General features: G+C 48.5%; 2 long non-coding RNA genes and 1 pseudogene across 5 annotated transcripts; 2 read left to right on the top strand and 1 right to left on the bottom strand.

The window, feature by feature from the left end:
* Positions 1 to 3248: 3248 nt before the first annotated feature.
* LOC129649251 (uncharacterized) lies at positions 3249 to 22614 on the top strand. The gene is made up of 4 exons (XR_008713035.1): positions 3249 to 5676; positions 10568 to 10704; positions 20809 to 20998; positions 21806 to 22614. It is a non-coding gene; the product is annotated as an uncharacterized LOC129649251 (long non-coding RNA).
* On the bottom strand, positions 10749 to 25438 carry LOC129649252 (uncharacterized). Of its 4 annotated transcripts, none has more exons than XR_008713039.1 (3): positions 25140 to 25438; positions 23680 to 23831; positions 10749 to 11148 (listed from the first exon to the last, which is right to left on the bottom strand). It is a non-coding gene; the product is annotated as an uncharacterized LOC129649252 (long non-coding RNA). The 4 variants fall into 4 exon arrangements; XR_008713037.1 differs by lacking the exon at positions 25140 to 25438 and adding an exon at positions 24228 to 25080; XR_008713038.1 differs by lacking the exon at positions 25140 to 25438 and adding an exon at positions 24216 to 25080.
* On the top strand, positions 12416 to 12919 carry LOC129649250 (60S ribosomal protein L37a-like; annotated as a pseudogene).
* Positions 25439 to 25574: the final 136 nt, after the last annotated feature.

The raw sequence follows: 25574 nt of genomic DNA on the forward strand, positions 1-25574 counted from the left end.
AAACAAATGTGGGTCACTCAGCCTCAATGGCAGGAACTTCTAGGATCCAGATCTCACATTCTGGCCTGGCCCATTTCGTGAATGATGATCTGAAATACAGCCACTAGTCTCTCTCTTCTCTTTACTTCTAAGACCCTAAAGATAACTCAAGAAATTAACTCAGTTTCCTCAACTCCAAAGCAGGGATAATACCATGTGCCTCATAGGATTTGGGTAAAGATGGAGTCATTCATGGGACTCAGCTAGGTACCTGCACAAGGGTAGCATTTGGTAAATATCAGCTACATCCTGCACAGCATATTCTTTTTTAAAAGAATTATTTATTTGTGGGGTAGGAGGGAGGTTCAAGAGTGGGGGACATAAGTATACCTATGGCTGATTCATGTTGATATATGGCAGAAACTGACACCACAATATTGTAAAGAAATTATCCTCCAATTAAAAATAAATCATTTAAATTAAAAAAAAAAGTGCTAAGACAAAAATTAAAATTTATTTGGCTGTACCAGGTCTTAGTAGCGACATGTGGGATCTAGTTCCCTGACCAGGGATCAAACCCTGACCCCCTTGCATTGGGAGCACAGAGTCTTAGCCACGGGACCACCAAGGAAGTCCCCCACATAGAATATTCTTTCCTGGTTTTAACACAGAGGATCACACAGAATATCCTTCACTTAAAGCAAGTGTCTCATTGACTTCCCCCTCTAACCTGTGGAGGCTCACGGACCCCAGAATCAGAAGACAACGTCACAGATGGGCTGAGGCACGGATCCGATGATGTTGAGGTTCCCCAAGGACGGATTTAGGACTCTGCCATGACCAGTTTCCAGTCCAGCCCACTGTGGGAACATTCTCCATCATGCTGGCCAGGTAACAACTCCACGGAATGTGACCTCTCACACACTCCATGTTTTAATTAACCTTGGATCAGCAAAGCACTATCTGTTCTCCAAATACAGTCATATTTTATGCAAGCAGTGACAAGCTAATTAAGTTAATTATTATAACACCTATCTGTATAATGAAACTAAGGTTGGATGATTCCAGCTGCTTCTCCTTAAAGTGCCTCCCAGTGATGATTAAAAAATAATTAATATCACAGCAAAGACAGGAACAAGAAGTTAATTAAAAGACGGAGGTGCAGTCTTAATGAAACATATCCAATTGTGTTCACTACAACGCTCCACGGCCAAATCCTCCTCTGAATAAAGATGAACAGCCGTGAACACCAGTTGTTCCCTGAGAGCATTTAGAAAACATTAACATCTCCCATTGGCTCCATCCGGCAAACATTCTAGAAGTCTCATTTTGCCTTTTAACGAGATAAAAGAAACTTGTATTTATTTGGGCAAAGTCAGTTGGTTGAAATGAATTCCAAATCTGGACCAGAAATATTACTTTGCGGTTGGGGAGGGGGGCACCTACATTATCAAAGATTGGGCTTTCCTGGTGGCTCAGATGGTAAAGAATCTGCCTGCAATACAGAAGACCCGGGTTCAATCACTGGGTCAGGAAGATCCCCTGGAGAAGGGGTTGGCTACCCACTCCAGTAGTCTTGCCTGGAGAATTGGAAGGACTGATGCTGAAGCTGAAGCTCTGACACTCTGGCCATCTGATGCGAAAAGCGGACTTACTGGAAAAGACCCTGATGCTGGAAAAGATTGAGGGCAGGAGGAGAAGGGGGTGGCAGAGGATGAGACAATTCGAGAGCATCATTGACTCAACGGACATGAGTTTGAACAAATTCTGGGAGATGGTGAAGGACAGGGAAGCCTGGCATGCTGCAATCCATGGCTTGCAAAAAGTCAGACACGACTTACCGAGTGAAAAACAACATTACCAAACCTGTCCCTTCGCTGGTGGTATCACAGACCCCCAAACATGAAAGCTCTATTTCCCTTTTTAGGTAGTTAATTACCCTATTGGGACTTCCCCAGTGGCTCAGTGGTAAAGAATCCCCTTGCCAATGTAGGAGACACGGGTTCAATCCCTTGGTCGGGAAGGTTCCTTGGAGAAGGGAATGGCAACCCTCTCCAGTATTCTTGCCTGGAAAATCCCCATGGACAGAGAAACCTGGTGGGCTATAGTCTGTGAGGCTGCAAAAGAGTCGGACACAACTTAGCAACTAAATGACAACAGTTGTCCAATCTTCGTACAGGAAAAATTAAATAAAACGTCATGGTTGAGGACATTTGAAACTCTACTTTGATTTCCGCTAGTTCAGTGTGCTTGTATTGCATTCCAGGCACTGGTTTTACTGGCAGAAGGGGCCAAGGATGCTTTTGCTGGCTGGCTAGGGTCCCCCAGGCCATGTCTGTAGGCAGTAGGATGGCTTGCTGGGTGGCCATGTGGGTGACTAGAACAGGTGTGGTGAATGCAGAAGTCAGTGGAGAATTCCAGGGCATCAGCCACACTCAGCCAAATCACTTTGCTTCTTAGGCAGAGGAAGAGGGGACATCCCTGGAGGTTCAGTGATTGCAGAGTCCACGCTTCCACTGCAGAGGTTGCAGGTTCCATCCCTGGTCAGAGAAAACTAAGGTCCCCCATGCTGCACGGCCAAAATACTTTTAAATAAAATAGTCATTTGCAAAGGGATGGATTGGGAATGAGCAAAGTTCTATTTTAGCCAAAATAAGAGTCAACAACCAATCTCCCTCAAAGTTGGAAGACCGTGTTTCTGGGCGTTCTTCCACCCCTGAGCAGTTTGTGTCCTTGGACAGAGAGCTTTGCTCCTCTGAATTTCTGTCTCCTTGCTAATAAAAGGAGGAATCAGGACGTTACCTCGAACTACGGTTGCTTTTCATGCTCCCGCTCTATGGACCTGAGCCATCACCTTGGTGTTTGTTAGGTTAAAATGAGATGACAGGGGAGATATCGTCAAACCTATTCTACAGGTGAACAACCTGATCTTCATAGATCTTTCAGAATTTTTGTTCAAATTACTCAGTCTCCTCTGAACCTCAGATTTCAGACTCAACAACAGACACTGCAGCCGCAGCAGGTGCCCAGTTGTGACGTTCAGAACAATGCATCGAGGAGCATCTCCAAGCCCTTCCCCTCGAAGGAAACCCCCTGCCTTGACAGATCACAGGATCTGCGGGTCCACTGGCAGTGTTCCACCACAAAGCGAGGTGGGTGGGGGTGTGTTTTATTCATTCTGCTTCCCTCATGTGGGAGGCTCCCTCACAAAGGGGAAGGGGTTCTGCTCAGGGCCACATAAAAAGCGGTTTAATGTAGTCCATCATGTGGGACTTGGCTACAGTAACAGATCCTGTGGCTCTCATCATTAACACCTCATTTGCAATGAGGTTCTCACGGTCTTCCTCTCAGGAAGCAATTACACACACGTGCGCCCCCGCCTAGAAACTGTATCCTGGCTTCGGGTGGCCCGGGGCACCAGCAAAACCTGGCGGGAAGGGGTTTCTTTCTCATTTATTTGGAATGGGGGATTTGCGTGCTGGTGTCCCGTGAAAGGTGAAGACATTTTAGAAGGACTTTGATGCCTGGAGAAGGATGGAGGGGGAAGGAGGCTGTTCAGTGGTGGAACGCCGATATGTAAACGGAATTCTAGAAATTCAGACTGGGAAGGTCATAGTTTGCTTTTGTTTTTGTTTGGATTTTGTTTTTTGGTTTTTTTTTTTTTGCCTGCACAGCATGCAGGATCTTAGTTCCTCGACCAGGGATCAAACCCACACCCCATGCACTGGGAACTTGGTGTCTCAACTACCAGATGGCCAGAGAAGTCTTAGAAGACCATTATTTTGAGGGTTGGTATGCAAAATAGCATGGCATCCTTGGGGGACCCTCTACTCCTCCCCGGTCAGGACCCTTCCTCTTTAGAAAGTTCCTGTTATCAAAGGACTGAGGACTGGTTTCCAGGCTCAGAGGATCAGGCCAGTGGGCTGCGTTGACTGGGTGCTGAGAAATAACCCTCCCGTGTTCCCAGGAAGGGAGTGCAGGCAGGGAAGAATCTCATGCAGGTGGGCACCTCCTCCACACCTGTGCTGGTCATGTTGCCAAAATCTTGACTCCCCGTCCGCCCATGCTGAATAGAAATACAGAAACTGAGTTGGAGGAAATAGAAAAGGAAACAGGGAAACCCAGCGGGATAGTGTCTCAAGGACTGTGGCCCCCTTTCTCGGGGATAGGGAGAGGTTTTATATCTTCCTGAAGGTCTTGCTTTTTTTTTTTTTTCTTTTGCTAAGTTTCAAAACAACCACAGCTGGATCAGGCAGCTCAGTAACTGGGTCTAGTGAACCTGAAGTTATCAGCCCATGATGTTCTTTCTGAAATATGGTATACTACGAGAGAGTAGGGGGAGAAGAATGCCAGGTGCAGAGTGTAATCTATATGGAGTCATAGTAATCAGCTTTGTGGAGGGTGAGTCCAGCTACAAGTGTTTGTTAGTTAAAGAGGGCTTTCCAATGGCGCTAGTGGTAAAGAACCCTCCTGTCAATGCAGGAGACGTAAGAGATGCAGGTTCGATTCCCTGGATTGAGAAGATCCTCTGGAGAAGGGCACGGAAACCCACTCCAGTATTCTGGCCTGGAGAATCCCATGGCTAGAGGAGCCTGGTGGTCTACAGTCCACAAGATCACATAGAGTCAGACATGACTAAAGCGACTTAGCTCACACACACGCACAACAGCTAAAGAATAACCAAGATTGTTTAATTCTTGTAGGAATGGTTGAGTGGTATGTGCCAAAGGCTGTTCATTCATATGTTTTTGCTGCAAAAGTCACAGCAAAGAACAGGCACTCAGATCAAACAGCTGTTTTCATTATCCCCACTTTACAGATGAAGGGACTGAGGCCCAGAGAGGGAACATGGCTTGTGGCCAACATGTTACATGGATCCCAAGCAGCACGGTCATGACCTGGACTGGGTGGTTTGAATTCAGGCATCTCTATAGGTGGACCTCCTCTTACTGTGCTTCACAGATACTTATTTTTAAAAAACAAATTGAAGGTGTGACTCTGCACTGTCAGATGATGGGTTAGCATTTTTTAGCAATAGTGCATTTTTAAATTAAGGTACATACACTGTTTTTTTTAGACATAATGCTATTGTACACATAATAGTCTACAGCTAATATCACTTTTATATGTATTGGAAAACCAAAAAATTCATGCTACTTGCTCTATCATGATATTCTGTTTTTCGCAGTGGCCCCAAATCTTTCCGAGATCTGCTTGTACCTGAGCCCTAACCCATAGAAATGTCTCTGTCCCCCCTCTCCCCCTCCTCCTGACTCCCCTGAAGCCTGCACCTTCTGATGCAGGAATTCAAGACATGCAGGTATCTTTAGAACGCTTCCCCACCATCCCTGTGTCAGAGGTCAAGATACCTGGATCTATGAGGAATGAAATGAAGTGGGTTTAATAATTCAGTTTTGCTTCCCTAGGAAAACCATGCCTTCCTTTCTGCCTTTCCTCTCCCCCTAAGCTGCTCTGTACACAAACTCGTTTACATTTTAGCCTTTTCCCCCAGGTGGTGCCCAGGAGAGTCCAGGTGGTTTGAGTCAATTTAGTAAGCAAGTGCTGAGTCAGAAGGCCTGGGAAGGAAAACCTTGGTCAGACCCCAGGGTTCACATCCCAGCTCTCCCAGGAGGTAGCACAGATTCTGACCAAGTGGCTTCATCTCCCTTCTCCCGCGTCCTCATCCGTAAAAGGCAGGTAATAATAACAGCACTGCCTCCGAGGCTCCTTCTGAGGGTAGAATGATGGATGCCCCTCTGGCATACCGCAAGAGCTCAGTAATGTTTGGTGTTGCCTTTACAGCAAGAGCTCAATAATGTTTGCTCCTAGCAAAAGTGAGGTCCGACTGCTTGCCTCTCTGAAACCGATAAAGAGGCAAGCTTGGTGGAAAGTTTGCTTTATTTTGGAGGCCGGCAAATGGTGGTTGGAAGTCGGGGGGTGGACTTCTGTCCAAAGGTTGGTTCCCCTTCCTGGACAACCAATGGGCAAGAGCTTTTATAGACACAGGGAGGGGCTACATGCAGAAACTGCATAGTCAGCTCTGACAGTCATCTTGGAATTGGTCACTGGTGGTCTGACCAGCATCATCTTGTTTGTTTTAAGTACAGTTAGTCTTCAGTTTTGATCCCATTTTTGTTTGTTCCCATTTTTCTCGAGGCCAGTTCTCTGAATTGTGGCAGCTTACGTCATGGCTATAGTCTGGTCATTATGTAGTTAACTTCTACCACTTGGTGGAGGGGGGTTCAATATCTATAAGACAGCCCATAGTATATGGCTCAGGCTTCCCTGGCTCAGTGGTAAAAGAATCCACCTGCCAGGGCAGGGGACTGGGTTCAACTCCTAATCTGGGAAGATCCCTTGGGGAAGGGCATGGCAAACCACTCCAGTATTCTTGCCTGGGAAATCCCATGGACAGAGGAGTCCGGTGGGCTATAGTCCATGGGGTCGCAAAGAGTGCGCATGACTGAGGGACTGAGCACAGCACAGCAGCCTACAACAACATTATCTATAGCCCTTGAGGAGGAACTAAAGGTCCTTACTTTGCTTACTGACTAAACTATGCTTCTTTCATCTTCTAGGACTGTTTTCTCTTGCTTCTGCATTTTCTCATTTCTCTGATTAAATGTTCTTGGACTCAAGTTTTTCCACAGACAACAGGCAGGTGGAGGACATGTGATAAGGGGAGGACCATAGGCCAAAGGGTTCCCTTTCACTAGTATTAGATTTCATACAGCGGCTGCCCAGAGATGAAGAAGGCAGAAGTCCTGCCTCAGGGAGTTTACAGTCTACTGGCTGGAATAACGCACAACACAGGACCCTGTACTTAGTACAGAAGAGTGATTTTCTGAATTGAGCTGGCACCTGAGTCCTCTGGCGGGGATGTTAAAACATAGGACCGTCCTGTGTTTTTATTTTTGATTTATATGCTGTGCCCACCTGGAGAGTGTCTGTTTCAGAAAGTCTGGGGTGGGGCCTGGGAACTTCCATTTCTAACAAGGTCCCAGGTGATGCTGCTGCTCCAGGGGATCCCACTTTGAGAACCACTGCTATTGGCGCCAAAGCACCAGGCAAAAGCCCGGTCTGCCCTTGAGAGCTGCCTGATCATGAACTGAGCTCCTGTGATGGGCGGATTAACAGGGAGGATGAATGTAAGTGAGCCGACGGGCGAGGACCCTTGCTGCTGTTCCATGCTGATCTTTGCCAGCCGGGCGAGATGTGGCAGAAGGAAGAAGAGAGGCTGATCTCGTCTGGGGTGGAGGCCTCCAGCAGGAAGTTAATGTGAATGGGATGAAAAGCATCTGGGAGTCAAAGTGATAGTCACATCGATGCTTTGAGCCCTTGAGTAGCAAGCCCTTGGCTCCTGAGTCCGGGAGCAATTGCAGGCATATTGGAGTGTATTTTGATTGACTTCCACCCGTCTGAAACTTGAAATAGAAGTGATGGCTGGAAGCCAAAAGGCCCCCAATTCTTTCCACCATAATCCGTGTATAAAGTCTTTAGTGTGGTGTGGCTCCGCAAGGCATGAGGGCAACATTTATCATCCCTGCAGCCAAGCACCAAAAAGGGGCACCACAGCAAGGAATTTTTTTTTAATTAAAAAAAAAGTTGCTTTGTTACCCGAGCCTGTTCGCCATTGGCACCATGAACCATTCATTCCACTCACTCATTGTTACAATTCAACACTTCATTCACTCGCAGTTCGAAGATGTTGATGTAAAATGTGGCAGCCATTTCCTGAACACACCAGAAATTTGACAACCAGCTCCCAGAAGAGTCATTTCGAATCGATCAGCGAGTGTGCCCACAACCAAACCCAGGACCCTGTATTCAAGCTGTGTCTCTGTGGTTACAGTCTTCCCCTTCATGGACATTTGCCGGGATCCTGAAATCACAGAGAAAGGAGCCATTTGACATTTGGCAGCTCCTGCAAAGACGCAGAGATGTCGGCCGGGAAGAGGGGTGGGGGGCTCAGCCCTACCTGAGAAGGAGTTGGGGCTAGGGCTGCATGCATTCTGGGCTTCCAGCTGCAGCCAAGTGAGCTGAGCCTTGGGGAGGTCCTGATGCCGGGCCAGGGGAGCCCTCGGGCTCACACCTGCATCTGGGACCACAGGGGAGGAGCCTGGGCGCAATTGGAAGAAATTTAGAGTCTGGGCTTCTTTCCAGCCCAGAGCCCGTCGGGTCACCGCCTGCAGGAATTGGGGAACCTGGTTGTGCTCCTTCAGGAGCAAACCAGGGTTTCTCAAACACTATTTCCTGAAGTGCCCATGAGCAAGAGGCCTGTGGAGGGCCCGTCATTTCCAAAAAAAAAGTCAGAATCGCTGTCTGTTTCCTTGAGACCTCAAACCAGATGTCTGCAGGCAGCTACTGGCAAGTTCCTCTCTGTCTCCAAACTCCTTCCCAGCTTCTTCCTTCCACAGCTGTCACTCATCTCCAGTCGAACTACTCCTTCAAGAAGATGGGCAGTTAGGTGGGCATATCCTGCCTGGTCCTCCTCCTCGCCTCCTGCAGAGCCCACTACAGAAAAGAGCAAAAGCCGCATCTCTGGACACCGCACCTCCACAGCCTGACAGGCTCTGGATCGCCTGGGGCTCTTGTTGAAATGCACACTCTCATTCAGAAGATCTGGGATGGCGCCTGAGCTGCTGCTTTTTGGACACGCTCTCAGGCGATGCTGAGGCTGCAGGTCTGCAAACCGTACCTTGAGTGACACAGTTGTAAAGGATGACAGGAAAGTATTGAAACCAGAGCAGCTGCGCACTGTTATTCTGGGTCATCCCCAGGGACACGGAGCACAGAGTTAAATGTATGATTCTCGTCTTAGTGATGCTTTAATGCAAATGGATTTTACTTGTGCAGCGGCTGCCCGTGGTCATGTTAAACTTCAGGGTCATGCATGTCATTTTGGGGGCATTTCTGGGTTATACTGAAAGCAGAAGTGAATTATATGAAATGACACCCAACGCGATGGGGTGGACACTTGGAATCAGAAGTTAATGGCATTTGAATGTCAACTTTGCTCCATCGCTAGTGGGTGCTGAGCGAGTTGTTAGAAAGTGAAAGTGAAGTTGCTCAGTCATGTCCAACTCTTTGCAACCCCATGGACTGTAGCCTACCAGGCTCCTCCCTCCATGGGATTCTCCAGGCAAGAGTACTGGAGTGGGTTGCCATTGCCTTCTCCAGTGAGTTGTTAACCGCTGGACAAATGGGCAGGAACAATGACTATCTTACTTACCCTAACAGGGCTGCTTAGGAGATGAAATTAGGAAAAATTTGGAAAATTTCCAATGCAGTTTCAAATGGTAACATATTGACAACCCCCTTTGGACTCTGGGAGGATTAGCAAATATGGGATGTAAAATAGCCTTCTTAGGGACTTCCCTGGTGGCCCAGTGGTTAAGACTGCACTCCCAATGCAAGAGGCATGGGTTCAATCCCTGGTCGAGGAACTAAGATACTGCATGCTTCTAAGTATGTCTAAAAGAGTAAAATAAAAGTTTAAAAATAAAATAGCCTTCTTATATAGAAGACAGAAAACTTTCCCACTGTCACACATGGTGCCACTCTATCCCAAACTGCATCTTAACACACCATCCCTGTTTTATTATCCTTCTTAGAGGATAATAATGGCTCTTACAGCCAAAGGAAATATTGTATTATCCCAACAGCATTCACATAAAACATAAAGAGATCAAAGTCCAGCTCATTTTCTTAATATCATAACAGTGAGATTTATACAAGTCTGGCTTAATTCAACCTTGGCCATCTTTCTGACTAAAACATCCCCAGAGAGTGGGTCTTTTGAAAAAGCGTTCTTTTTGGCCTCATGTGAATTCCTTTCTAATGTCAACCCTTAAGGAAGTAATTATTGGAAGTCCCCCAGCCAACCACACATCCAAGCGTTCCTCTTTGCTTGGGAAGATGTCACATTCTTGGAAACCTTCAGGAGGACCAGAAAGGATAACTTGAAGGTGCTCATTTGCAGAACTGGCCTTCAGAAAAATGAGCCCAGCTTCCTAAGACGGAAGTCCGGTCAGAAACGAAACTCTCTGAAGACCATCCCTGGGTAGCATTTACCAAAGGGCCCCAGCTTCTGCGTCTAATTTTGTATCACATTTAGACAAGCAATGTTACAGTGCTGGGCCTGTGTATTATACAGTTATGGGAATGTGATCTGCATTATGTTGTTAGAGTGCAAGTTGCTGGTACTCTGGCCATGCTCTCTGCAGACCATCTGCCTATGCAGCATGGTTATTGCTGCTGCTGCCAGGGTCTTGGTGCCACCTTCATCCAGCCCCTTTAAGTCCTGTCAGGGCAAACCGGAAGTCCTCCTCAGCCCCCTGGGTTGGTTTTGATTGGACTCAACTTCTGGGAGAAACTGGACTCCTGCAAAGCCCGGCCAAGTAAACAGAGCTCTCCCTCCCTGGTGTCATTAACCCTTTTCTGGGCAGGCAGCGATCCACACAAATTTAAACCAGATGGGTGAAAGAGTCTTTGCAAGAGGGAAGGAAGCCCTTTTTTTTTTTTTTTTTATAGGTTCCACATGGAAAACCAATAGGGGTGTGTTTCATGCATTTGTCGTCTGTTTCAGGAAATCTGTGCCGAGCATCGTGTGACGCTGGAATTGGCTGGAGGTTCAGACCGAGTGGGGAACGCGGTCTTCACGAATCACGAATGGAGATGACCCCGCTGACCATCCCAACAGGCTTCAGGACCAGGAGGTGGCAGGTCAGACTGGGTCAGCCGCAAATCAAAACTTAGGTTGATAATATCAGTTCAATCATCCAGCAACTATTTATTGTGTATATTCAGTGCAGAAGGGTCATCAGGCTTCAGACAGGGTTCAGAATCAGGATTTCAGAGCAAGGTCAGGAAGTGTCACCTTTGCAAGCAGAAGTTAATAAGAAGTAACGTGAAATTGAAGCAATTAGCCATCTCCAGGAGGAAACCGCCCTTTGGCAATGTGCTGCAGATGAGCCTGGGGTGTGCCCTGAATCTCCGCCTAAGAATGGACACACCTGAGGTCTTCAGAGGTGTTCAAGAACAAGGAACTTTAAGGAACACAGAGCAGTGATTATCCTGATGCTCTCAGAACTGGTGGGAGGTGTCCTGGCAGGTGGTATTCTGAGAGAAACATCTCAACATTGAGGTCAGTTCATCTAGGTGCCCCACCTTGAGAGAAATAAGAAACAACCAACGCCCTTTGAGTTATTCTGTACTTGACAAGCAAACGACCCCACTGACTGATCCCAGGACCCCTGCCCCAAATGGTTCCTATGGTGAAATAAAAAGTGAATTTTCCAGTGGGTGAGACTTGCTTGATTCCGAGGAACAAATTTACAGTAATTAAGTCTGATTGTCCCTAGCACTGGAAAAGACCCTGATGCTGGGAGGGATTGAGGGCAGAAGGAGAAGGGGACGACAGAGGCTGAGATGGCTGGATGGCATCACTGACTCGATGGACATGAGTTTGGGTGAATTCTGGGAGTTGGTGATAGACAGGGAGGCCTGGCGTGCTGCAATTCATGGGGTCACAAGGGGTCAGACACAACTGAGCAACTGAACTGAGATTCATAAAACTGAAACTGGAGCCAGAGAGGACCATACCCCAAATCAGACAGCTTCATTCATTCACTCTCTCACTCATATTCCATGAACTTATAATGGAAGTTCACCTCTGTATTGGAGACTGCCTGAGGCATAAGGGACCCCAAGGAACCTTCACTCCCTCTGCTCCTTCTACCACGTGAAGGGTCTGATTACTATCATGAGTCCTGTATTCTGCAATTGTTTTTAAAGCTTGAAAAACACTTTAGTAGAAACAATATTGGACAGTATTTATAATGATTTGTGTCCACGTCCCTGGTGGCTCAGACGGTAAAGAATCTGCCTGCGGTGCGGGAGACCCGGGTTCGATCCCCGGGTTGGGAAGATCTCCTGGAGAAGGAGGTGGCAACACACTCCAGTCTTCTTGCCTGGGAAATCCCATGGACAGAGGAGCCTCATGGCTACTGTCCACAGGTCACAAAGAGTCAGACACAACTGAGAGACTGAGACCAGCGGTTCTACTAAAATACGTAAAACATACAAAGAAAGCCCAGACAGGAAGTGACATTAACAGCCAGGAAAGGCTTCTTAGAAGAAATAACCTTGAATGAGGTCTTGAATGATGAGCAGACCCCCAACAGTGTAGAAGAAAAAAGTATTCGTGTCACTTGTTAAAAAATGGTGAGGAGGGGTTTATTCAAGGGGAACGACCGTGATAGACGGACGGATCGCTGCAATGAGATTTTGCAGTGGAAGAGAGAGCCTGGGCTCAGTGCTGAAAACGACAAGGAAAAGTGGGAATTTAAAGCCAAGGAGCAGGGTGATGAGGTAGGGGTCGGTCAGTGGATGGGAACTTGGGGTAGCTCTGGGCTCGGACCTGGGCTGTGGCAGCATGGCGAAACGCAGCCAGAATGTTGGAATCGTGGGCAAATACGGGACCTGTTATGGTGCCCCCCTCGGGAAAGTGGTGAAGAAAATTTAAATCAGCCAGCAAGCCAAGTACACCTGCTCCTTCTGTGGCAAGACCAAGATGAAGAGACGAGCTGTGGGCATTTGGGATTGTGGTTCCTGCATGAAAGTGGTAGCCGATGGTGCCTGGACCTACAGCCCAACCTCTGCTGTCACAGAGAAGTCTGCCATCAGAAGAGCCCAGGACTGAAGGACCACTAGACGCACCATCATTTGGTCACGTTGCCAGCCTATAATAAATGGGTTACTTTGTGTATCAACAGCAACAATAAAAAAGTGCCTGCGTAGCAGGGATTCTAGTAAACTGACCAACAGGATCCTCCCTAAAGAAAGGCGGGTGGTCAGACATGAGCTGGGGGATGGTGCAGCATGAGGCTCTGGGTTGTGGAGGGTGATCAAGTGTAGAGGATCGGGATGCTGGCCTAACTGACTTGGCCGGATTCTTGCTAAAATCGGACAATGCGGAAATGAACATGCAAGTCCCAAAGTCAAAGCCTTGGTGGAAAAGGTCTCAGAGAAGCCTGCACAGAGAATCTGGTCAAGGAGAGCATCTTTGTCACCAGACAAGGACTCTCAGCTGGAACAACAAATCTGCTGCTTTCTTTATCACCCTATTTTCTCTCTCTCTTTTTAAAAAACATTTATTTATCAATTCAGCTATGTCCGGTCTTAGTTGCAGCACCTGGGATCTTTTGTGATGGACCACGGACTCTCTGCTTGTGCAGCGTGGGCTTAGTTTCTCTGTGGCATGTGGACCTTAGTTACCTGACCAGGGATCAAAGCCAAGTCCCCTGCATTGCAAGGTAGATTATTAACTACACTGGACCGCCAGGAAAGTTCCTCTCACCCTATTTCTTAACATGAGCACCTAACTCCGACCCTGGGGGCTTCCCTGGTGGCTCAGACGGTAAAGAACCTGCCTGCAAATGCAGGGGACGTGGGTTTGATCCCTGACCCAGGAAGATCCCACATGCCTTGGAGCATCTAAGTCTGTGCTTTAGAGCCCAGGAGCTGGAACTACTGAGCCCACACACCACAACTACCGAAGCCTGAGCACTAGAGCCAGGGCTCCACTACAAGAAGCCACGGCAATGAGAAGCCCACGGACAACTAGAGAGTAGCCCCCACTTGCTACAGCTAGAGAAAAACCCACACGGCAACAAAGACCCAGCACAGCCAATAGATAAATACACAAAATTATTTAGAAAAAAAGAGGGGTACACATTTCTCTGGGGGCAGCATGTCCACAGACCACAAGGAGAGAAAACCAGATGTCTTAGACTGGCTCTCTGGAAACAGACGTTGAGATGGGAGTTGTGTACAGAAGGGTTTTCAGGAAGAGCTCTCGGGAGGGTTGCCTGTAAGGACATGGAGGAGGCAGGAATGGGCAGGATGCAGTGTGGATGCAACTGAGGCCCTGGCTAGTCCAGCGGGGAGCTCTGTGTTTGGGTGGTTAACCTCATTTCATTGACAGTGGGCTGGACCTCAGCAGGCTGTGTATCCTTGGCTGAAGGAGGGCCCTGTAGCACAGATGTGGACAGTGCTCAGTGAAGGACACAGCTATGAGCCATCAGTCCCACAAGCAATATTCCCAGGACCTAGGAGATGTGTGCCTAGGCCTTGCGAAGGGCAGCTGGACACTGCATGCCAGGATCTAACACAGACCTATGCTCAGCTTGACTCCATGTTTCTGCTGACATTCGGCTCCAAACCTGAGTGTGGCTTCCTGGTGAGGTGGCTGGCCTGGAACACGGATGGGCTGCAGGACACGTTGTTGCCAAGGCTGGACCGAATTCAGCCCATGTGACTCCACTGCTGTAAACACACGGAATTCAGAAGAGCAAGAAGAAGAGAAGCACAGCCTCCCAAGGCCCTCTGGCAGAATAGATGTATCAAAGCCCAACCCAGACAGCACAGCAGGTCCCCAGAATGACCAGCCGCAAGGAGAGGGTGTGAAGAACCATCTGTCGTTTTTGGATCCCCAGAGTCCACTGGCTATGGAAGGGTGCAACATGCATACTCAGTATTGTCCCACTCTTCGCAACCCCATGGACTACAGCCCACCAGGCTCCTCTGTCCATGGGTTCTCCGGGCAAGAATACTGGAGCGGGTTGCCATTTCCTTCTCCAGGGAATCTTCCTGACCCATGAATTGAACCCACATCCCTAGCATCTCCTGCATTGCAGGTAGCCCTGGCTACAGTAACATCATTCCAATTTTCCTTTAGAGGACCATCATTCCTTTGCCACCATCAGTCTCTGAGGTTCAGATGGACTGACCCTTTCCCTTCATTCTGTATGTGGGCAAGTTGACCAGTCTTGGCAGAGAAGAGTGAAGCATTGCTAACCCCTGGCAGCCTTTTTCTGCTGGAGTTGCTAAGATAATAGACCATCTTTCTGGAACTGTGGATGCCCATCTGCTCTTTCCTGGGTAGAGTCCCTCTGAGGATGAGGCCAATAATGAGAAGCAGGCAGCTCAAAGGCAGAGAGCAGGACAGGTTCCTGGGGATACCTTGAGAGCACCTGGATCCAGCAGAACCTGAAGACATCTTACCAGCTCTACCGCTGGACTTTGCAGTCAGTAGAGCTAGTGTTTGTCCTTTTTTGATTAATTCTTTAAGTTGTTTTTTGTCACCAAAAAATTAGGATGGTATAGTCTGATCCTCTTTGCAAGCACAGAGGAAACTGTCTGGTCCCAAGCACAGGTCTCTGCAAATCTGGAGATGGACTCTGGAAGCAGTGGAGAACATGCCGTGTTTGTCAGGAGGCAGGCAGCCTCCTTCATTCTAGAGTTAATCCCTGCTCTGCCATCTAGCTCGGTGACCTGGGATGGCTCCTTATACTACTTGTGTCTCAGTTTCCTCAACTGTAAAACAGGAGTAAAAACTACATTTGCCTCCTACACTTGCCTCAAGCATTAGGTGAGTTAGGGTATATGAAGGGCTTGGGAAAGGGCCTGCGTGTGTGCGTGCTCAGTCACTTCAGTCATGTCTGACTCTTTGCAACCCCATGGACCATAGCCCTTCAGGCTCTTCAGTCCATAGGATTTTCCCAGTCAAGAATACTGGAGTAGGTTGCCATGTCCTCTTCCAGGGGATCTTCCCGACCCAGGGATCGAACCTGCATCTCCTGCATTGCAGGTACTACCGCTGAGCCATCAGGCAAGCCCTGGCACATAGTTAATGAAGAAATAATATTGGCTAGAATTATACCTCAATTGACTTGAAAGCAAATGTTTTTCAAAGAGAAATATTCCAGGGACTTCCCTGGTGGTCCAGTGGTTGAGAATCCACCTTCCAATGCAGGGAACGTGGGTTCAATCCCTGGTGTGGGAACTAGGATCCTACATTTGACAGGGTAACTAAGCCTGCAGACCGCAACTACAGAGCCCACGGGACATAACTAGAGAGAAGCCCGCACACTGCAACAAAACATCCCACATGCCACAGCTAAGACCTGACGCAGCCAAAAATAAATTAAGTTTTTTAAAAAAGGAAAAAAGAAATATTCCTTCAATTTCTCAGTTTCTCTAATTCTTCCTACTAAGGAAGAAAGCAGGACCGATCGCTGGATTCTGCTCTTTACTGGGCAATTGTGTCCCACGTACACACTGTGCGGGTGTGGACTCGGAGGCTCAGGGACAGAAAGTGACTTGCCCCGGGGTCACACCTCAGTTCTGCCCCAGCAGACATGGAGCTGGGTGAGGATTTTGGTTCCCACCCAGGACTCTGCTTCTCTCTGTCCTCTGATGCTGGGACACCCATGAAGGGCAGGGGGACCCTGTACCCTCAGTGACATGCTGCCCTCTTTCTGCAAACCCAGCACCTTCCTGGTCCCCCTGTCCTGTCCCCAAATGCTGAGCCATCCCACTCTCCTATTTCCGAGGCAAATGAGCATCACCTCGCAAAGTTCCCAGAGGCAAAGCAGGGACACAAGCCTGGGGGGGGTCACCTCCCTTCCCCCTCACCTTAGGGGCCTCAAAGTACTGTCTCAACCCCACCCCCACCCCTCTTCAGTTTAATCCATTTCCAGAAGGAGAAGGAGGAGAACAGCCCCTCGCGTGTCACTCTAAACCTTTTCATAACAACAGACTTTTGGAAATCCTAACCCTAATTTAAGAAGAGAGGGAAGAAGTCCGCAGCCTCTGTGGGTGGAAAAGCAAAGAGTGCAGCAACCCATGCTCACCGCTAGGTGGCGATCGTGGAAGCAAATGCTCAAATAGGGCGACCAGCCTGGTTTGGGCCTATGTTTGGCTTCCATGCATCTCCTTTTTGGCCCACAAAGTGTTTATATATGTTCTCAGGAAATTTTGCATAAAAATCTAGTGTTCCAGGCTCACTTGTAAAACAGTCCCAGGATCTGGCATCATCTGGGCCTGGGTCTCTTGGGGAACCAAGGCTTGCTCTGGGCAGAGCATTGCTCCCACATGGAGCACCCGGGCCAGGTTTTGCTCCTTCTCACCTCATCCCGTTGATCGCTCACTCATGCCACCTGCCTACCACCCCAGTAGCCCCAAAACCACCTAAGGGGGAGTCTGGTGAGGCATGTAGGTGTTTTTTAGACCATTGCTGACTCAGAGCAGCGCAATGGGGGTTGAGAAGTGCTTGTACATATTTTCCTGTTGGTGACTGCAGCCATGAAATTAAAAGACACTTGCTCCTTGGAAGAAAAGCTATGAAAAACCTAGGCAGCATGTTAAAAAGCAGAGACATCCATCACTTTTCCAACAAAGGTCTGTATAGTCAAAGCTATGGTTTTTCCAGTAGTCATGTACAGATGTGAGAGTTGGACCTTAAAGAAGGCTGAGAGCCAAAGAATTGATGTTTTCAAACTGTGGTGCTGGAGAAGACTCTTCAGAGTCCCTTGGACAGCAAAGAGATCAAACCAGTCAATCCTAAAGGAAATCAACCCTGAATATTCATTGGAAGGACTGATGCTGGAGCTGAAGCTCCAATACTTTGGTGACCTGATGCAAAGAGCTGACTCATCGGAAAAGACCTGGGAAAGACTGAAGGCAGGAGGAGAAGGGGACGACAGAGGATGAGATGGTATAGCATAGAATGTATGATAGGATAGCATCACTGATTCAATGGACATGAGTTTGAGCAAACTCTGGGAGATGGTGAAGGACAGGGAAGCCTGGCGTGCTGCAGTCTACTGGGTTGCAAATAGTCAGACATGACTGAGTGACTGAACAACAACAACAGTTTTACTCCTGACTCAGGTCTTACTGTCTGCAACCCCATTTCACTGCTGTTCAAAGCTGTGAGGGGCCTCTAGCTTGTGACCACAGCACACGAGAGGTTCTCTACTATTATGATCATGGACCCAGATTTTTACTGTCTCTCCCATTAATCTGTAAATTCTCCAAGGGCAGGGACCAAGATAATCCTGTACCTGGTTCTTAAAGGAATTCAACAAAGAAGGTAGGGGAAGAAGATGTGAGTGCTAAGTCCCTTCAGTCATGTTGGACCCTGTGCGACCCTATGGACTCTAGCCCACTAGGCTCCTCTGTCCATGGGATTCTCCACGCAAGAATGCTGGAGTGGGTTGCCATGACCTCCTCCAGGGGATGATCCCGACCCAGGGATTGAAACCCTGTCTCTTCCGTCTCCTGCATTGGCAGGTGGGTTCTTTACCACTAGTGCCACCTGGGAAGCAGGTAAGGTGGGGAAGGGTGGACTCAAACACCCTGGTTCTCAAGCCCGAGTGGACATCAGAATCCCCTCCCAAGACTTCCCTAGTGGTCCAGTGGCTAAGACTCAGAGCTCCCAATGCAGGGGACCCAGGTTCAATCCCTGGTCAAGGAACTAGATTCCACATGCCCCAGCTAAGAGTTTGCATGCTGCAACTAAAGATTACACAGGCCACAACTAAAACAAAGACCCCACATGCCGCACCTAAGACCTGATGTAGCCAAATAAATGTTTTAAAAAAAATAATAAAAAGATGAATTTTATGGTAGGCAAATTACATGTTAAAAAAATAGGAACCCAAGAATCCCCTCCCTGGAGCAGTGGCTATAGCCCCAGGCCACTGGTGCCCCCCCACCCCTCCATCCCAGAGTTTCAGATTCAGTGGCTCTGGGTGGGCCTGAGAGTCTGCATTTGTAGTAAGTTTTTGGGCAGTGTTCATGTTATTGGCCCAGGAGCCACATTTTTGAGAACTTCTGCTCTTGGTGGCTCTTTTTCAAAAGATAAGTTTCCAGAGATAGTTTACAGATTTTTAATAATTCACTCACCCTTGTCTTTCTATTTCAGAATTTAGCAGGCACTCAATAAAGACTGACTGGAGAAGGCGATGGCACCCCACTCCAGTACTCTTGCCTGGAAAATCCCATGGATGGAGGAGCCTGGTGGGCTGAAGCCCATGGGGTCGCTAAGAGTCGGACACGACTGAGCGACTTCACTTTCATTTTTCACTTTCATGCATTGGAGAAGGAAATGGCAACCCACTCCGGTGTTCTTGCCTGGGGAATCCCAGGGACGCGGGAGCCTGGTGGGCTGCCATCTATGGGGTCGCACAGAGTCGGACATGACTAAAGCAACTTAGCAGTAGCAGCAGGCTTCCAGGCTCTGGAGGAAGAGGGCTGCAATGGTGATTTCCTCCTGCCTGAAGCAGTGGGTTCCTGAGTGTCCTGAGGAAGGCCCAAGCAATAATGTTCTGGACACAAAAGGCAAGAAAAAAGAAAAGGAAGGAGTAGGAGATCCGATTAAGATGCTACTCTGTAGCCAGTGGCTTCCCAGGTGGTGCTAGTGATAAAGAACCTGCCTGCCAATACAGGAGACCTGGGTTCGATCCCTGGGTTGGAATATCCCCTGGAGGAAATGCAACCCACTCCAGTATTCTTGCCTGGAGAATCCCATGGATGGAGGAGCCTGGCAGGTACAGTCCATGGGGCCGCACACACATTGTGGTACATTCCTTGTGTCCTGTATCAGGATGCTACTCTGTATCCAGCATGTCCCCCTGCGAAGCCCTGCCCCTCCCAATCACACGGTGAGGTGCAAGTGGCAAATCTGGGTGATCAAGCCTCAAATTCCTGCTCCCTGAGCCTGGACTTACGTGGGGTTTAGAGCAGCCACCCTCAGACAGTCTGAGATGCGCCTGCTCTCTGCCTAATGTCCTGGAAAGAAGCCTGTTGAGAAGAGATTCCAGAAACCACTGGCCTCCTTAAATCCTGGACCCAAAGGCAACATCAGGAGAGACGGAGAAATCCGTGATGTTCTGGGGGGTCGGGGAGGGGTTACGCTAACAGAACACACTGCCTTGGTTAACTTCAGGTTGTTGGTCACACGGATGCCGTCGGCAAAGGAATTCTGCGGAGCAGTGAGTAACAGATGTCAAGCGAAGCCCCCTGAGAACAAAGCCCAGACTGGCAGGAACTCTTCTCCCTCCCGGGGAGGCTCAGCTGCCAGCCAGATGGAGAAGGATGGGTCTGGGCATTTTCCCCTCGCCACCACCTCAGCCCGTGGGCGAAAGACGAGGGTTCGCTGCCACCAAGTGGTCACTGCTGGTAACACCCCGCGGCTAAGGAAATAATGAAAACCAATCAAGGCCCGTCAAGAACGGATGCAAGAGAGGATAAAAACTATAATTATTCTAGTTTTTCCTAGTGAACACACATGCCCATTTCTTGTGTCTAAAACACTGGGCAAAAGTGGTATCCAAGGAAGAGAGTCAAACTCTTTTTAAAAGATCCCAGACCAGATATTACTGACCAAGAAAGAATGGACAGATCGGGGATTCAAGCCTCTTGGATCCCATCCAGATGTTCAACCAGCTGGTCACCCCGAGTCCCCTCCAGTCAATTACTTTTCTTGATGTTTCTAATCAGCAGTATTATATATGTGATGCTATAAACTTTTATATTTAATATTAGCTCATAACTCAGGATCCAAAACCAGATGTTTTGGGTGAGAAAGAAATTGATGACTTATCAGTAGATTGAACCCAGGCCACTGGCTGCTTTCCAGGCGTTTTACCAGCTGAGCTGCAAAGCAGAGGAGCTGCTACCAGCTCCCTCCAGTTATGGAGAGAGGAAAAAACGAGAGAGAGAAGGAAAATGCTTATGAACAAAAAGCAGCATTCAAGGTCTTTTATGATTTTTTTTTCCTCTTATAAAGTAAGAGCTTGTGGTATTGAGTCAGTAACAGGCAGGTGTTTCCAGACCAGAACACATCCTCCTCTTCTTTATGATGTCACAAAGTATGGGTGCTGGGGACGCAGAGAAGAGAGTAAAATACAGGGGGATGCGGCTGATGGCCACGAATCAGGTGGGATAATATCATTAAATTGTAACTGACTTTCCCCCCAGGATTCCCCTCTGCCCTGGGGTAAAAGAAGCCAGGCCCAATGACGGGACGGATTGGGCCAAGTAGAGAGCAGAGAATGAAGAAACTTTCTGGACGGTGATTTCAGGTTCCTGAAGGAGAGGAGGAATTCCTGCCTCAACATCCCTCTGGAAAAATACCCCCCAATCTGTGGATCCGGGAGCAGGACTTCAGGTGGGTCTCAGAGAAAGTTTCTGTGGCTCATTCCCTGGGTTAGAGTCCCGGGGAGGCAGCAGAGCCCAGACAGGGTGTGGCTTCGTGCAGCATCTGGCCAGTGGGGGCCAGGGAGCTTCCCAAGGAGAAGAACTTATCAGGTCCAGAGGTTGAGCTCAAAACCCCACAGCTGACACTGCTTTTGCGTGGGTGCTCATGTTTCAGATGCCTGTAAATTCACCAAAGCCAGCTCCCTGTGGGATGCTTGCTCAGCAAGGGACAGCTAGCAGAGCCCCCCCGCCCCCGGCCCCCGCCCACCCCAACAACCCTGGCATCTTTCTTTTCTCCTCCCATCAGACAAGACTACCTTTAATTCAGTTTCCTAAATGAGCCCATCTAAACCAATAGGTGATGAATTTTATATGTCAACTTGCATAGTCCATGTGAAAGTCACAGTCGTGTCCAACTCTTTGAGACCCCATGGACTATACAGTCCATGGAATTCTCCAGGCCAAAATACTGGAGTGGTAGCCTTTCCCTTCTCCAGGGGATCTTCCCAACCCAGGGATCAAACCCAGGTCTGCCGCATTACAGGGGGATTATTTAGCAGCTGAGCCACAAGGGAAGCCCAAGAATACTGGAGTGGGTAGCCTATCCCTTCTCCAGTGGATCTTCCTGACCCAGGAATCGAATCGGGATCTCCTGCATTTGCAGACAGATTTTTTACCAACTGAGCTATGAGGGAAGCCCATGGATAGGCCATGGTACCTAGGTATCTTGTCAAACATCGTTCTAAGATGTTTGTGTGTATTTTTTTTTTTACAAAAGATTAACATTTAAATCACTGACTTAGTGGATGACCCCTCCATAATCTGGATTGGCTTCATCTAATCAGCTGAAGCCACTTGAGACTGACCACCCTGGAGGAAGGAGGAATTTTGCCAGCAGATGGACTTCGGACTCAACTACAACTCTCCTGGGTCTCCAACCTGCTGAGTTGCCCTGCATGTTTTTTTTTTTTTTTTTAATTTGGCCACACAGCATGGCTTTCAGGATCTTAGTCCCCTGACTAGGGACCAAAGGATGAACCCACACTCTATGCAGTGAAAGCATGGAGCTGCAACCCCACGAGACAATTTCTTAAAATCTTCTTTCAACACACACACGCGTGTGTACATCCTATTGGCTCTCTGAAGAACCCTGACTAATACAGTGATTTCACAAAAGCATTACAGAATACACATAAATATATCTTTTCCTCATGGCCCTACCCCTACCCTGGTGGACTGAAAGGCAGAATACAGGGTGTCTGCTACTGCTGCTGCCAAGTCGCTTCAGTCGTGTCTGACTCTGTGTGACCCCACAGACGGCAGCCCACCAGGCTCCACCATCCCTGGGATTCTCCAGGCAAGAACACTGGAATGGGTTGCCATTTCCTTCTCCAATACATGAAAATGAAAAGTGAAAGTGAAGTCACTCAGTCGTGCCTGACTCCTAGGACCCCATGGACTGCAGCCTTCCAGGCTCCTCCGTCCATGGGATTTTCCAGGCAAGAGTACTGGAGTGGGGTGCCATTGCCTTCTCCATACAGGGTGTCTACTGGTGAAAAATTAGAGTGAATCTCTCCTTTACATATGAGGTTTGTAATCTTGGGTGAATTAATCCCTTTCTGCCTTGGTTTTCCCATCTGTGAAATGGGATAATAATAGGCTACAGGCAGCAGGACTGTGGTGAGGATTAGATGAGGAGCAAATTTAAATTCACAGAGGCATGCCCATCACAGAGTAGACACTGGATACATCCCCATCTTTCATATCTCCTTACTGTTCCCTCTGGCTGGAATAACTTTCCTCATCTTGCCATCCTCGAAGTTTCCTGTTAATTTTCCAAAATCCCAAGCATGCCTTATGTTCTGTGAGACTTCCCTGACATTAACCACTGTGCCCAGAAAACAGCCATCACTAACACACATGCTCGGAGAAGGCAATGGCACCCCACTCCAGTACTCTTGCCTGGAAAATCCCATGGACGGAGGGGCCTGGTAGGCTGCAGTCCATGGGGTCGCTAGGAGTTGGACACAACTAAGGGACTTCACTTTCACTTTTCACTTTCATGCATTGGAGAAGGAAATGGCAACCCACTCCAGTGTTCTTGCCTGGAGAATCCCAGGGACGGGGGAGCCTGGTGGGAGGCCGTCTATGGGGTCGCACAGAGTCGGACACGACTAAAGCGACTTAGCAGCAGCAGCAGCAACACACATGCTTATGCTATCAGCGAAAAAAAAAAATGTGTAGAAAGCCATAGCTAGAGTTCTACCTTCACATATTTCTTCATCCCTTTTAAAATATTTATTTGGCTGCTCCCAGTCTTAGTTGCAGCACATGAGATCTTTGGCTGTGGCCTACGACCTCTCAGTGGCATCACATGGGATCAAATTCCCTGACCAGGGATCAAACCCAGGCCCCCGGCATTGAGAGTGCAGAGTCTTAGCCACTGGACCACCACGGACTACCCTCACATATTTCTGTTTTAAGCCACCATGCTGGGTTGGCAGAAAATTCAGACCTCATGGTTTCTGAGTCCCCAGGCTCCCCAGGGGCCATGTCAGCTTCCTGGAAGTGGGGTGTGTCAACTTGCTAGGCTGATTCCTGTACTAAAATACCAGAGAGAGCAGCTTAAACAACAGAAACATGTTTTCTCACAGTTCTAGGGGCTGGGAGGGTGAGATCAAGGTTGGATTTCGTGAGAAGCCTCTTTCCTTGGCTTGCAGATGGCTGTCCCCCGATGTTCTCACTGGGTTCTCCTCTCTCCTGGAGCATCCCTGGTGTTTCTTTTGAGTCTTAATTTCTTTTTCCTACAGGGACACCAGAAGGCCTGCATTAGGACCCTAAGGACTCATTTTGACTTAATTACCCATTTAAAGGCCCTTTCTCTGAATACAATCAGAGTACTGGGAATTAGGCTTTAACACATGAATTTTGAGGGGATGGGGCTTCCCTTGTGGCTCAGATGGTAAAGAACCTGCCTGCAATACAGGAGACCCCAGGTTGACTCCTGGCTTGGGAAGATTTCCTGAAGAAGGGAATGGTAACCCACCCCAGTATTCTTGCCTGGAGAATCCCATGGACAGAGGAGCCTGGCAGGCTCCAGTCCTCGGGGTCACAGAGAGTTGGACACGACTGAGTGACTAACACTTTGTGGGGGGTGGGGGGGGGCGCAATTCAGTCCATAATGTTACCAAAAGCTCAACCTCTCTGAACACTGGTGCCGAATCAAATCCCAGAGACAAGGTTTTGGGTGAAGTAGAAAAGGATAGCTTTATTGCCTTGCCAAGCAAAGGGAGACACACCAGGCCTCTGCGCTGAAAAACTATGTGACTACTCTAGAGAACTTGATGAGGGTTTTCATAACAGTGGGTCAAAGGCGGGCTCTGACAAGATCAAGGTGTGAGCAGGGCTTGCATGCCCGTAGTCTCAGGTGGTCCATCTCCTAATCTTTATGAACTTCTCTGGTCCCTTTAATCTTGCTTTGGGTGGTTTCTCCTCCTTTTACTAGCAACCTGCCCTTTGGAACTCAGGGAAGGTCATAATGACTGGAGAGAAAAGAAAGGGTTAGTCATTCAACCATGTCTGACTCTTTGCGACCCCATGGACTGTATCCCACCAGGCTCCTCTGTCCATGGGACTCCAGGCCAGCATACTGGAGAGGGTTGCCATTCCCTTCTCCAGGGGATCTTCCCAACCCAGGGATTGAACCCACATCTCTTGTCTCCTGCATTGCCAGGCGGGTTCTTTACCACTGGCACCATCTGAGTGAAGTGAAAATTGCTCGGTCGTGTCTGACTCTCTGCAGCCCCACGGACTATACAGCCCATGGAATTCCCCAGGCTAGAATACTGGCTTGGGTAGCCTTTCCCTTCTCCAGGTGATCTTGTCAATCCAGGAATCCAACCCAGGTCTCCCGCATTGCAGGCATATTCTTTACCAGCTGAGCCACCAGGCAAGCCCAGCACCACCTGTGAGTGTTCAATTAATACTTGAAATATTTTTCAGTATATACTGAAGGGGGGAAATATTATAGGGGGGAAATACCCCCCCTCAACATTTGCCAGCCTCCCACCAGTCCATAAACCCTTTGGTAAAATAGCCTAAGTTTTTCTTACGGGCAGCCGTGCGCCAAGCACTTGGTAGCGCTGGAAATAAACTCTAAAAGAAGCTAACACTGAAAGTAGGAGCCACCACGGCCTCTAGTGGTGATGGCGCGCGTTGCATCCCTCTGGACTTGGCCTGAGCCCTGACCCTGTGCGGGGCTCAATCTGAATGGGACCGGTCCTCCAGGTCTGACCCGGGGTCCGGGCAGCCAGGCCACAAGGCAGGCACATGGTAGCAGCCACCCAGAACATGCTCCGTGGAGGGTGTGGGACGGCTCTGAACATGTGCTGAGGATCTAGAAGGTTTTGTTGTTGTTGTTTTTAATTGAAATAATAGCTGATTTATAATTTTGAATCGGGATCTAGAAGACAACTGCTCCAGTCTGGCACCACTTGAGAGCACCTGCTGCCTGCGAGCAATATTCCCATCAGGTGGAGAGGGGCAGC

Source organism: Bubalus kerabau, chromosome 4, assembly GCF_029407905.1.
Source record: "Bubalus kerabau isolate K-KA32 ecotype Philippines breed swamp buffalo chromosome 4, PCC_UOA_SB_1v2, whole genome shotgun sequence".
In the NCBI taxonomy this organism is placed as follows: Eukaryota; Metazoa; Chordata; class Mammalia; order Artiodactyla; family Bovidae; genus Bubalus; species Bubalus kerabau.